Source organism: Propithecus coquereli, unplaced genomic scaffold (genome assembly GCF_000956105.1).
Source record: "Propithecus coquereli isolate 6110/MARCELLA unplaced genomic scaffold, Pcoq_1.0 Scaffold252, whole genome shotgun sequence".
NCBI lineage: Eukaryota > Metazoa > Chordata > Mammalia > Primates > Indriidae > Propithecus > Propithecus coquereli.
In genome coordinates this window covers 2,384,954-2,398,648 of record NW_012148086.1, presented here as the reverse complement: position 1 = coordinate 2,398,648, position 13,695 = coordinate 2,384,954, and positions in this window count along the sequence as shown.

Genomic DNA, 13,695 nt, shown 5'->3' with positions numbered 1-13,695 from the left:
CCACCTGAATGGTCTGAAATCATTTGCCCCAGAACATTGGTGTAAATAGAATCTCTGCAGGAAGCCAATATACAAAACAGGTAAAGGCAGGGCTTCAGGGCTTTCTTCCAGGTTGGGTTGAAGTCCAATGAATCTGCTTCCTCTTCCTCTAGCTTCCTCCAGCCTTCCAGGTTTCCAGGCACCTCCCTGAAAACTGCTGGCCCAGCCCACTGTGACTCCCTTTCCCTCCTCCCTGGGATAAAAAGATGTGGAGAAGCAGAGGGGCCCGCGCCTGCCTGGGCCCTCACCGCCTGTTATGGCGGGATGGTGGGATGAAACTTGAGCCTGCCCTCTTCACTGCACTCCACCAGGCATTTCAGTGGTGTTCTGCTCTTTCTCCTCTTGACTAGACTTGACCTGTTGCTGAGATCTTTGGAGGGAAAACCTGCTTCACCATGGCACAAAACAGCCACATAGAACTCATGTTTAGATGGTTTTGGTGAGAAATTTTATAGAACTACATGTGTCTATCACTGACTCACTTTTTTCCCCTACTAGAAATGTGGCTTTTGTTTACAGAAACTTTGAATAACCATTTACATCCGCATTGTAATTAACAATACGTGATCTTCATGTCCCATAATCAGGAAGGCAAATATGACATCAGTTCCCCTGTATTGAAGGACATTGAGGATTACGAGGAGAGGCAAGAAGGCAGCAGCTTATGTTGACAATGAACCCCTAAGAGAAAAGACAAGGAAACCCTGAAAGAAAGACTCTTGTGGTCTGGAAGTATCTTTGCCACAGGAAGGGAGGTGGAGATGGCACTCCTGGGCTGGAGACACTAGTGACGTCTGAGAGCAGGACCTCCTCCTTGGTGACCCCGAGATCTTTACCTGTAGTCCCTGCCTGAGATGTGGTGGAGTCACACACATTTTAATAAGCTCCTCAGGTGTTTCTGGTGTCCACCCCAGCTGAGGAGACCAGGGGGAGCTCACACTTGTACATATTCTTGCAGGAAGCCAGAGGATGGTGAAAAGAACAAGTTGCCTTCCTAGACGCTTCCCAACACGGAAAAGGCATCCAGGCGTGGTGCGTATGTAAAGGCCATGACAGGGCAGCACATGACCGAGGCAGACACATTGGAGAGGGTTTCATTCCAAGCCCTTTCCCTCTCACTTAGTGTAGCCCTGCAGCAGACCCCAGAATTAGGCACAGCCCTGGTCAGCTTCAAGACACCCCCAGTTCACACACTTGCCCCATGGCTGGGATGGCAAATGGCACTGATTCTCGCCATGTTCTTCCCTGTGTCTGTGAACTCACTGCTCCACGTTCTCTTCCTGGAGGGCATGTCTGGGCATTCTCTTTCCACCTCTTACCCCTGGTGCTTATTCACATGTTCATTTAACAAAAACATTATTGAGTTCTCTTCAAGAATTAAGTTTATGCATTCATGAATAAAGCAGATATTGTGCCCACCCTTGGGGAGTTTATAATCTTGAGAGGGACACAGATAATAGCAATTAAGTGTTAATGAAGAGCTTAATTTCAACTGTGGTCATTTCTGCGAAGGTAGTGTCTAGGGTATTGCTACAGAGAGTAAAGGAGGCCATTCAGGGCTTTCTCCTCTTGCCTTGCTCTTCTGCCCTTACCCATAAAATCAGAACTCTGCCCTCTCAAACTGCCAGGATGGATGCCTCTCCTTTCTATCCCTCGCCAAGCATCTCATTCTTGTGGAACAAGATTGGGAAATGGCTTATCTTGTGGGAAAGTGAAATCTTCCCAGAATTTGTGGTTGTCCTGACTTCAAGGAGAATCTGCTGATCTTCTACTCATGTCTTCTAGGCTTGGTAAACCAGGCTCAGCCACTTGGAGGGAGTTATTCTGAGACTGGCTACATTCTGTCTAGCAGGAAGAGAATAAGAAAACTAGTGTTTTTGCTCCATCCAGCATTATCTCCTAACAAGCTGATGCTTTTTAAAAAGTTTCTATTTGTCTCTTATGCCTGTTGTCCCTTAGTTCAGAACCTCCCAGTGCCATCTGGGGAAGTGGGTGAACAGTCCATGTGTAACCTGGCGTATGACGTGATGTGTGAGCACCAGTGCGGGGGGTGGGGTGGGGAGAGGATTCTATTCAGCAAAGAAAAGCAAGAGGGAAATGCAGCTAAAGAGGGTGACATTGGGGTGGAGTGAGACAGTGTATGATAAGCAGGCATTTCCAAGGTAGGCAAGAAGAAAAGGGGGTTTAGGAGTGTGAGTAGAAGGAAAAAGCTCACAGCATCCAGGTGGTCTGTAAGGCTGAAGAGTGAAGGGTGGCTGGGCTGACTACGCAGAAAGCTGGACTGGGACTCCACTGGAAGGGATGTGTGTGCCATGGTGTCTTCTGAATTTGGTGCTGTCCCAATATTCACTCAGCTGCCCAATAATTGAACACATGGAGACAGATATGACCCCATCTAGAATCTATATCTAATTATTTACCAAACTTTACTGATTTTTCTTCAAAATATCCCTCATACATGTCATTTCCTAAAGAAACAAATTTTTCTTTTAGCCAGTTATAATATTGCCACCAAAAAATCCCTCCCTTAAATGCTTGTGTTTATCTTCTTGTTTCATTGACGTTGAGGGAGAAAAATATATGATGAAGCTGCCAGTGTGCAGGGAGTAAGACGGTGGCAGCAAACCAGAAGCAACAGATGCACCCAGGGCCACTGGCTCATCAGTGATGTCTGTGCTCAGCTGAAATAATAAGGCCACCAGGGAGGAGTCATGGCCCCCCAGTGACCTCCAAAGGAAACGACTGTGTGTTTTATGGCCCATTATAGGAGGATGGTCTTTGTGCACTTTGGAAATCTATTGGTCATTATGTTAGGCAAGAAGAAGAGACAACAGTCTCATGAATTTCCAAGTGATTTTCTTAACACACATTTCCTGGGGTCAACACTTCATCATACTCAAGATCAAGAGTAGGAAGAGAGAAAACAAGTTCCCTCTCTCCCCTCCAGGAGATCACTTCAATGGCAAAGACATCAGTAATGACAACATAGGGTGTCTGTTAAATGCTATAGACAGGGGCTGGTTTAGGTCCCCTTGGAACATAGAAGAAAGAGAACCTGGCTCTGTCTGGGATGGGCTGGTGAGGACTGCAGAGAAGAGATGCCTGGGATGGATATTGGAGATGAAGAAGAATTTTCCAGAAGATTAAGGAAGGGTGGGCATCGCGCACACACACACACACACACACACACACACACACACACACACACACATAAACACACAAAGAGTGTAAAAAATGAAGAAGTATGGGAATAATATGCTGTTAACAATTATATTAGTTTTCTGGGGTTGCCATAACATAGTACCACAGCCTTTGTGACCTAAGCAACAGAAATTCATTCTCTCACAGTTCTGGAAATTGGAAGGATGAAGTCAGAGTGTCAGCAGAATCGGTTCCCTTCTGAGGCTATGAAGGACCAGTCTGTTCTAGGCCTCACTCCTAGCTGGTTTTGTGGCAGTCGTTGCTGTCCCTTGACTTGTAGAAGCATCACTCTGATCTCTGTCTTCAGCCTTACATGGTGTTCTCTCTGTGCGTGCCTGTGTCCAAATTTCCCTTCTCCCCACCCACAAGCCACACCTGGCTCACTCTTTCCCAGCCCTTCTTCTGCTCATTCTTCAGCTTCAGATTGCCACCTTAGATTTTCTTTCCTCTTGGAAGCCACCTTGGAACTATGTAAAGCTAGATGAGGTCCCAGTTTAAGTGTCTATATACCTGTCCAGAGATTAAAGTATATCATGGTGGACCAGTTTACTTGACTGTATTTTCACTAGCCTATAAACTCTTCGAAAATAAGGACCAGTATTCATCCATCAATTGTATTTCCAGGGCCTAACCCAGTACATGGCATGCAATAGATGCCCAATAACTGTTTGTAGAATATACGGAAAATGAATGAGTCTTTGAAAGATGAAAGGGCTGAAGCCTTAACTGATTCTTCCAAGTAACTCTCACAGAAGCTGGAAATCTGCCATAGAACCCCCACCAAATACGTGGACATGCTGAGTACAGGGAGAATTCTCTGTGACCTCCGCTGAATTTTTATACTTCCGAATATTGCCGCACCCCCAATTTACCATTGTTGTACCTCGTTGACTGTTTGGAAGTGGTTGATCTTGTACCAATGGAACACCACCCCCTCTCCCTGGCTAGTGCCCTTTTGTTTCCATGTTTCCCATTTATTTAGACCAATACACCATGAGAATTCACCAAAAAAAAAACCTTCACTTGCTCACTTACACCAAAAACAATTTGCCCAGAACCTGCTCAGCTCCAGCTAAATGGGGAGTTTTGGTACTATGTCCGGAGCCATGAGGCCCGGCAGCTGCTTACCAAGCCCACGCATTTGCAAAAGCCTGCGGAAAAGCTTGTAAGTTTCTATTTACCCATTATAACTATGTAGCCCTTGAAAGCCCCTGAGGGTTTCCTTATATACAAATCCTCTGGCCGGAAAGCCAGAGCCTCGGAAAGCACCGCCCCTTTACTGTTACTCTTTCTGCCTTACTTAAGCCTCTGCCTTCCTGCCAATAAATGAGACTTGATCAGACTCCTGTCTTGTCTCCATTTCTTGTGTCTCCTGCCTCTCCCAATTCCCACTCCCTCCTCCAGGGTCCGCGTTGACTACCCCACGGGTCGGGACAGTACTATGCTTTATGCTCAATGACACCTGGATATATTCCAAGACAATTCAAAAATACCCTTCTGTGTGGACATGGTAGGTTAACAGAGTGTCAGGCCTGTGCCATTTCAGGAAGTCCACACACAGTGGTGTGCGTGCAGAGCCCGTCTCGTGCTTACTCATGCGTGGCTAATGAAGGAGGTCTCTGTGCAGTGGAATAGCTATTTTCAGAGTTAGAAACTCAGAGCATTCAAATGTGATTCAGTTTTCCTACATTCTCTTCAACCAAATGGAAGGGCTGAGTCAGAAAACTGGTGCAGAATTAGAAAAAGTACTGGAAGTATTTTGAATCCACTGAAATAACTAAAATATTTTTGAAGATGTGTTTGGACTGTACAATCCAGAAACATTCTCTGCCAAACTCATCTCCACTTAATTGACAACTTCATATGTACTTCAAAGAAAATGCCATGATCATGTTTCTGAACCAAGTACAAACAATGCTTGACACTCTTCTGTTTTAGAAGTCTTTGGATAGCAGCATGCTCTGGAGTCTGGTGAACTTTGATGAAAGATGCTAAGAAGGGAATATTTTCATAAACTCCTTCTCCTTTGAATCAACAAAGTGTCATTAAACCAAAGTAAAGCAGCGGAAGCTCAGCAGGTTCCATTTGACTGGGAATACGCATATGCCAAGCATAGCATGCTCCGGAGTCTGGGAGAAAATATTGCTCTCTCCTTGACAGATTGAGCTAAAAAGTCAGTATACTCCAAAACTATAGCTCTGACTAACATTACTTTGAGCCTCTTAAAACTGCCTTGCTGAGCTGTGATTTATCACATGTAGATTTAACAATATGTCACATAGCACATTGCTGCATTCTTTTAAATAAAATTGCTATTAAGTACATTATCTAATACCACTTTATGTATAGAACCACCATCCAAAATAGGCCTATTACTCATGGCCAGGAAAGGTTTTTCTCCTAGTGACCTCGTGTGATTCCTCCTACTTAGCCAGTATTTAAATGTGTTTAGTTTATTATTAGTTCTATGAGAGAGTTAAGATGTTTTAAAACAAAGTTTCTTTATTTATATATACTTGGGAAATCCTGGGTAAACACAGTTAATCATGATGTAATTGGAAAGCAGTGCCAAGCCTTCAGCATTCTGATGTACATTGTGACGGTCCCCTGGAAATTGCAGGTTCTCTCAAATTTTTTGGCCAACAGAACTCTTTTTCTTGAAAAAAAAAAAAATCTTTACAGGCTTAGAGTTCTTTTGAATATTCTTAGGGAAACACTATGTAATGAGCCTTGCTTTTTCCCTCTTTGCCTTGGCTGCTATGAAGCTCATTGAAATTTTGTGGTCAGATCGAGTTTGTGCTGTTGATTTTTGTGCTACTGGGAGGGCGTGCCTGCTCTGGAAAGGGCTGGTTGCTGCGCTGCAGTGAATAGGTGGGTGGGAACTGGTGAGTGGGAAGCCTCACAAGCCTTAGTTCTTGGGGGTATAAATGGAAAGCAAAATATTTGCCTTGTAGAGTTCTTTCGAAATGCAGAGTTGCAATGGTAATGCCGTACATGTAATGTCCATTCAGAGATTAATAGGCATCAGTTACTTTTTATTCCATTTTACTTTTAAGTCTGTATAATCATCTAGAAAATTAGGTTTTTATTAAAAGGTATTTGGAATCCATACAGAGAAAATGGAGATGTACCTAAATAAATAATTAAAATGTTCAAGATAGTCAAGTAGTTTTAAAAAAAATATATAATACGGGGGCTAAGCATTTAGTACGCTTATTTAATTGGATTAACTACATACTACCTGATACTACAGCAAGGAATTCCCAGCCACACGGGCGAGAACACATTTAGAGCTCAGCCTGCCCCTGCCCAGTCTGGCTTCAGGAGCTCCAGCTCGAGTCCAGCCCCATGAGCGTCAGCTCCCAGGAGAACAGCAGCTGGGAGGAGAAAGTGAGGGTAACGTGGGCTGAGAATGACTCTGGGAAGAGGACAGAGAAGTGATGGAGAAGCTGGGAAAGCCCGAGCAGGAGAGAATGAAGCCGAGAGTGCTTTCCCTGCCAGTGGGGTGCTTTGCTCTGTTCTGCTCAAGGCTTTGGAGCAAGGGGGAGAAGCCCACAGTCTGGGAACTGTTTTCCTGGGCACCTGGCTGGGAGCAGGCAGCCTCAGCCTCCAGGGAATCCGGGTCCTGAATGGAAGACTCAGGTGCTAGCCTGCCTTTCCTAGCAAGGTCAGGAGAGTGATTTGTCAGCCTTCCACTGATGGTGAGCGATTGAAGACAAACTACCCAGCCTGGTAGTTAATGTTGCATGTTGTTGCTTTTGTGTGCTGGTGTGATTCTGACAATTCTGCCTTTGTTTGCTATGTGCAGACTATACTGAGGCTACACCAAACCATCCAGGCCAGGGGACCAGTGAGGGGAGAGAGGGAAGTTAAGGAAGAATAAGCCAAGTGTCAGAGAATACAGAGGAGGGGATGTTACATCGCACCTGGGGGCGGGGGGCACAGGAGAACATGTGTGATGGCTACGTATGGCCAGAGGCTATCTAACCTTCTCCAGCTTCCTGGAAAAAAAAGCTCACCTACACCTATAAAAACATCTGTCAAAAAGGGTTAGGGAAGCAAAGGGGAGTGAGAAGCAGGGCCCTCATTCATTATTTAAGCGGAGGCCTCTTGCTGTCCATGAAATACAAGTGGGCTCATCAGGTAGAGGAAGAGGAGTTTTCTAATGTCAAGTTGCACTGGGTGGTTCCTGTCAGACCCAGCACTCAAGCAAGAACCTGGCTGTGACCACGGGGCAGGAAATATTGAAAAGAAATGGCTGGTCTCTGCAGAATTAGGGAACCTGTTTCATTACGTATAAAGGACAACAGGAACTCACATGATGCATTTTGGGGTGGCTTGAAAGCAAATGCCTGGGAGGATACTCAGAAAGATGAATGTCACGGGCCTGCAGACATCCCCAGCCTCACGAGTAAAACGTCTCGTTTACTTGGAGCTATAAGGGAAAAGACCATCTACAAGAGCCCAGCTTCCTGGTGATCCAAGCCTGCCTCTTTAAATGCTCAAACTACATTTAATCGCTTTTGGTGGAAATCTTTCTAAGACCAAAAGCATGCTTCCATGTCATCTTAAATAAATAGATAAAATATTTCCAGAATACTTTAGGCTCTTTTCGATGGAGCAGGATCTCTGCTGTTAATGGAGCAAGGGCTTGCTGCTCAATAAGCATAGAAGCCAATACCATGGCACTGGCTTTTGAGAAAAGAAAAAGCTTTATTACAAGTTGACTAGCAAGAAGACGGGAGAAAATGCTCAAATCTGTCTCTCTGAGCTGCAGGCTGGGGCAGGTTTTACAGGCAGAAGGTAATGAAGTGTGATCTGACTGGATCATGTAATGAGATGCTGCTGGGAAGCGTGATCTGATTGGACCACACCATGGTGTGATGCCAGGGCTTGATCTGATTGGATCATGGGTCATGTCATGAAGTGTCAACTTCTTAATTCAGTTCCTATTCCTTGATCTGAGCACCTAGGTTCCAGCTGCGGTTGCATGCTTGGTTTATCTGGGCATGCTCAGGTTACGTGATCTGCAACCTGGGGTCCATGCAACTGGAAAACAACTCACACCTCTGTTACATAAAAGTTGAGCCAGATTGGTCTGGTTCTATGGTTACAAAGCTGGCAGGTACCTAGCAACTACTGTGAACTCTGTACCAGGCTAGATGTTTATGTGAATTACCTGTTAGTTCTCACAAGAGCTTGGTGTCCTAGGACATATTTATCTCAAATATAAAGGTGAGAGGCAAAAGCCAGCAGGAAAGCAAGCAGATATTATTGAAGAAAAGGAATAAAATGATCTGGGAGGAAAAAAAAAAAGCAAGCAGAGGCACCTCAATGGAACCCTCTCTGTGTGAAACGTACTCCATGCTGCTCCTGGGCTACAACGGTAGAGTTGAGTAGGTTGACCTTAATGGTCACCAAAGCCTAAAATATTCATTAGCTAGACTTGTATAGAAAAAGGTTCCTGATTTCTGATCTAAAAGATATCCTGCTTTGTGATTCATCCACATAGCACCTTATGTATTCTTTAAATTTATCCATTTGATGCATATAGCTCAAGTGAATTCATACGCTGATAATTCGTATTCAGGATAATTATACTAATACTAACCAGATTTACCAACATTATTGTATGCTAAGCTCAATTCTAAGAAAAGCCCATGCACTATCTGCTTTAACCTCAGAGTAATCCCATTAGGCAGGTTTCATCATTACCTGCGTGTTACAGAAGAGGTCATGGAGGCACAACAAACCAGAGACTTGTCTGGGAATCTGGCCGACAGGCAGCAGTTCCGGGTTTGAACCCAGAGACTCCGGCTACGTCCCCATCACACTGCCTTTCGATAGATTTCAATGTTTGACCTAACTACTGTGGTTTTGTTTTCACTCTCCTCCCTGCCCCCAAAACTGCGTTACAAAGATCAAGACACTTTATGTACGTGAGTAAGAATTTCTCCACAGCTTTCTTAGATTCACAAGGTTTGATAGATTCAGTTTTACTCGCTGCTGCCAAATCGCTCTCTAAAATCTTTATGCCAATTTGTTTTCTCCCCATCAAACGTCAGACTTGCCATTTCCCTGTGTGTTAGCCGGTGCTTAATGCTGACGTCCATTTCACCTTGGCCCATCTGGTGTGAAACTGTATCTTACTGTTTCAGTATCCACTTATCTGATGTTTAGTGATGCAGGACGTCACAAAGTGTCTTGGTCATTTACGTTTCCTCTTTTGAGACTATCCTGTGCATCTCTTGACCATTTTCTTTTGGGTAGTTTGTCTGTTTTATTGATCTGCGATGATTCTTCACAACTTTTTATTTTGATTACCATTTTTATGTCTTTTATATGACATTTCTTCAGTTCATTTTATTGACAGGAATGCTTTTAATGCCTCATCAGTAAATATGATATATGATACTCGTGTTTGCTAACGGCCCTTATCAGTTAAGGGAGTTTCCATTTCCTGTTTTCATCAAGAAAAAATATTGTTTCCATCTCCGTCAGAAGGAGTCCTTTATATATTCACAATACAAGCTCCTCTGATGCTTATGTATTTGGCAAATATCCATTTGCCCTCACTCCGTGACTTGATGTTTTGGTTTATTAGTGGCATATTTTAACAAACATAAGTTTTAATTTTAAGGTATTACATTGTATCAAATGTTTTCTTCATGGAAAGTGTTTCTTCCTCCTGTTTTTTTTTTTTTTAATCTTTCTTTATCCTGAAGACTTTATTTTTTTCTTTCATGTTATTTTAAATTAACTTTTAATTTTAGAATAGTTTTAAATTTACATAATTGTTGTGAAGATGGTTCAGAGGTTTCTCCTATACCCCAGAGGCAGATTCCCTTCCTGTTAACACCTCTGTTACGTGTATCCCAACTAATGACCAATACTAATAGGTCATTATAAACTAAACCTCATACTTCATACAGGTTTCCTTAATTTTTACCCAATGTTATTAACTAAAGCTCCTAAAGCTTCATTCAGATTTCTTCAATTTTGACCTAAGATATTTTTTCTGTCCCAGGATCCCACACTACATCTAGTTTTCATGTCTCATAAGGATCCCCTGGTCTCGGTCACTTTCTTAGACTTTCCTTACTTTTGATCTCCTTGACAGTGTTGAGGAATACTGGTTAAGTGTTTTGTACGGTGGTCCTCAGTGAGGTTTGTCTGATGTTTTTCCCACACTTTGCCTGGAGTTATGGATTTTGGAAATGAAGAATACAGTTTTGACCTTGTGTCCTTTGGCCATACCCCCACCACCGTGGGTTTTTGAGGACTTTCCTTTTTGGCATTATAACATGCTCCTGGAACATCCTGTGTATTTCCTGTGCCAGGCCTAGAATCAGCCACGTCACCAAGGAACGCTGGCACTTTTTATTGGAGAATGATATTAGGAAACACAATCTTGGCACTGGGCTGCTCACTGCCACTGGGGTATCCTTGCTTTTGGCCTTCTACACTGGCTGACAGAGCAAGGAAATATGCGTGTGTTTATGGACCTATGTATATATACATGTCTATAAATACTTCTACATGATCCATATTTATATTTTGCAGCACATAAGTTCATATTGACATATCCAGTTCTAATATATGACCATATGGACCCTTCTGCTTCCTCCCTTTCCTTCCCTAAGTCCCACTCCAACAGTGAGAACCCTGACCCCCAGAATCAGGAATTCATGGACTTAATTGCTCAATGACAGTATATGCATACAGTGCTTTCAGAATTCTTCACCTGTACTCCCATGAAAACAACTTTACCAACTAGAGAATGGTACATATGTCTAGTTCCTTTCTCATTTTATTGTACAGACTCTATTCATTTCCAGAGTTACTTAGGGCAACAGTTTTTCCCCATCTGCTTCAGTGATGTGGTTTTATACCCTTGTAGTACAGTTAGATTCTTTTGTCATAATCTGGATTGCCTTCTGGGATCCTTCACCTCTTTCTCAAACTTGCATATATTAAGGTTCACCCGCAGTGCTGTAATGCTCTCTGGGTTTTGGCAGATGCACAGTGTCATGTATCCACTATTGCAGTGCCATAGAGTATAGGTCTGCTGCTCTAAAAATTCTTGTGTGCTTCACCTATTCAATCCTCCTTGTCTCATTCCCACCTCAATACTTGGCAACCACTGATCAGTTTACTGTTTCTATATGTTTTCCTTTCCCAGAATGTCATGTAGAGGGAATCATCCATTATGTACCCTTTCAGACTGGCTTTTTCCACTCAGCAATACATGTTTAAATCTATCCACACTTTTGCATGGCTGGTAGCTCATTCCTCTTGATTGACGAGTGGTATTCAATTGTATATACCATTGTTTATCTAGACATTCAACTTAGAAATAAAATCCATGAGAAATTAATTTCTCCACCAGAAATTGATTTTAATGAATCATGATTTTCCCTCCATATAAATATACAATTGCCCTATTACCATCTGTTGAAAAAGCTATTCTGACTTTGTCATAAGCCAAGTGACCATATACATGTGGTCTGTTTCTGAATTGCTCTATTCTTCCATCCTTTTACCAACACCATGAAATCTTAGATAGTGAAACTATCAAATAATTCTTTTTATTTTTAATGGATGGATATTTATTTATTTATTTATTTTTGAGACAGAGTCTCACTCTGTTGCCCAGGCTAGAGTGCTGTGGTGTCAGCTTAGGTCACAGCAACCTCAGACTCCTGGGCTCAAGCGATCCTTCTGTCTCAGCCTCCTGAGTATCTGGGACTACAGGCATGCACCACCATGCCCGGCTAATTTTTTCTATGTATTTTTAGTTGTCCAGCTAATTTCTTTCTATTTTTAGTAGAGACGGGGCTCTCGCTCTTGCTCAGGCTGGTCTCGAACTCCCGAGCTCAAATGATCCTCCTGCCTCGGCCTTCCAGAGTGCTAGGATTACAGGCGTGAGCCACTGCGCCCGGCCTCAAATAATTCTTAATATCAGCTAGTGCACAATCTCCTTCCTCTATAAGAGGATCTTTGTTATTCTTTACCCTGTACAATAAAATATCATATCAATTATAGAATTGGCTCATTATGTCTCTCTCTCTCTCTCTCTCACACACACACACCTCTTACAAGGATGTTTATTGTGACCTCGTTGAATTTATACTTTAATTTGAAGAGAATTAACATTCTTTTGATATTATGTCTTTGTAAGTATAAACATGATATTTAGATATTCTTTAATTCATTTTAATAATGTTTTCTGTATTGCTTCTAGAGGTCTTGTTTTTATTTTGTTAGAGTTATTCGTTGGTATCTAATATAACTGAAGTTATAAATGATATATGTTTTATTTATTTTTATATAAACACAAATCTATAAATGTCTTTCTAAATTTTTAGTTTTATTCTAAAGGTTTTGATATATAATGCCAGGCACACAGAGATTCTCAATAAATATCTGTTTATTCTCATGAGAGTTGTGCAGGTTGATCTCTAAGTTTATTTTCAGTTACAACTTTCTGGAATTTTTGGATGTTATATTCATGTCAAAGTTTCCTATCACATAGTTAAAAGTAGAAAAACGCCCAACAACCATAGTTGCATTTGGATATTTACTTAACTTCTTAAAACTTGCCATCACCATGGTGTCTAAGAAAATCTTTCTTGAGGTTTTTAATTAATCAAACAAATGATTCACTAAAGAGGCTGGTGAATGAATCACCTGAGTGCAAGCGTTTATACCAGTTATGGAAATGAAAGATATGATTAGAGAGGTAAATCCAAAATCTGAGGCCCCAGAGTTCACTGAGGTGACACTTTTTTGGATATATGGAATAGTCACCAGTTTTTTAAAAGTGTAATTTTAACATGGAGGGCTAAATACATGAGTAGGAAAATTAAGTGAATATTTAGGGCTTCTATGATAATTTTATCACTAAGCTTTCTTGTGACTCCAGGCTCTCCTTTACGTAATGAAAACCAATGTGTGTAATCCTCACTTGAGCTGCCCATGTAAAGTGTTCAGTCTTCTTCCATCCCGTACAGGTGGCCCAAACCAAGTTTGTGGCTCTCCTTCAAATCACCACTATCCTCCCAGTGACTGAGACTTTTAATTTGCTTGATATTCTGTTTAATCAACAATGAAAACTGACTTTTTAATTAGACAAATTCTAAAATAATCATATGGCTAAAGTATAAAGACAGAGGTAAAAATCACCTAAAATTGTACTATATTGAAATAAATGTCAAATATTTTGGTGATCATTTAGTCATGCACTTTTTTATAAACTTATATAACTATCTTCATATATTACCTTCTCTTTTTTGTCTTGGACATGTGTTGCATTTTTTCTGGTATTACCCCTCTTTCTTTTCTTACAAAATCTGCCAATATCTCCAAATCTTCAGGTAAACAATGTTAACAGAAAGATGTGTATCCTTCTGTAATATTCCTTATCAAATGAATACATAGACTATATAGCTTTTT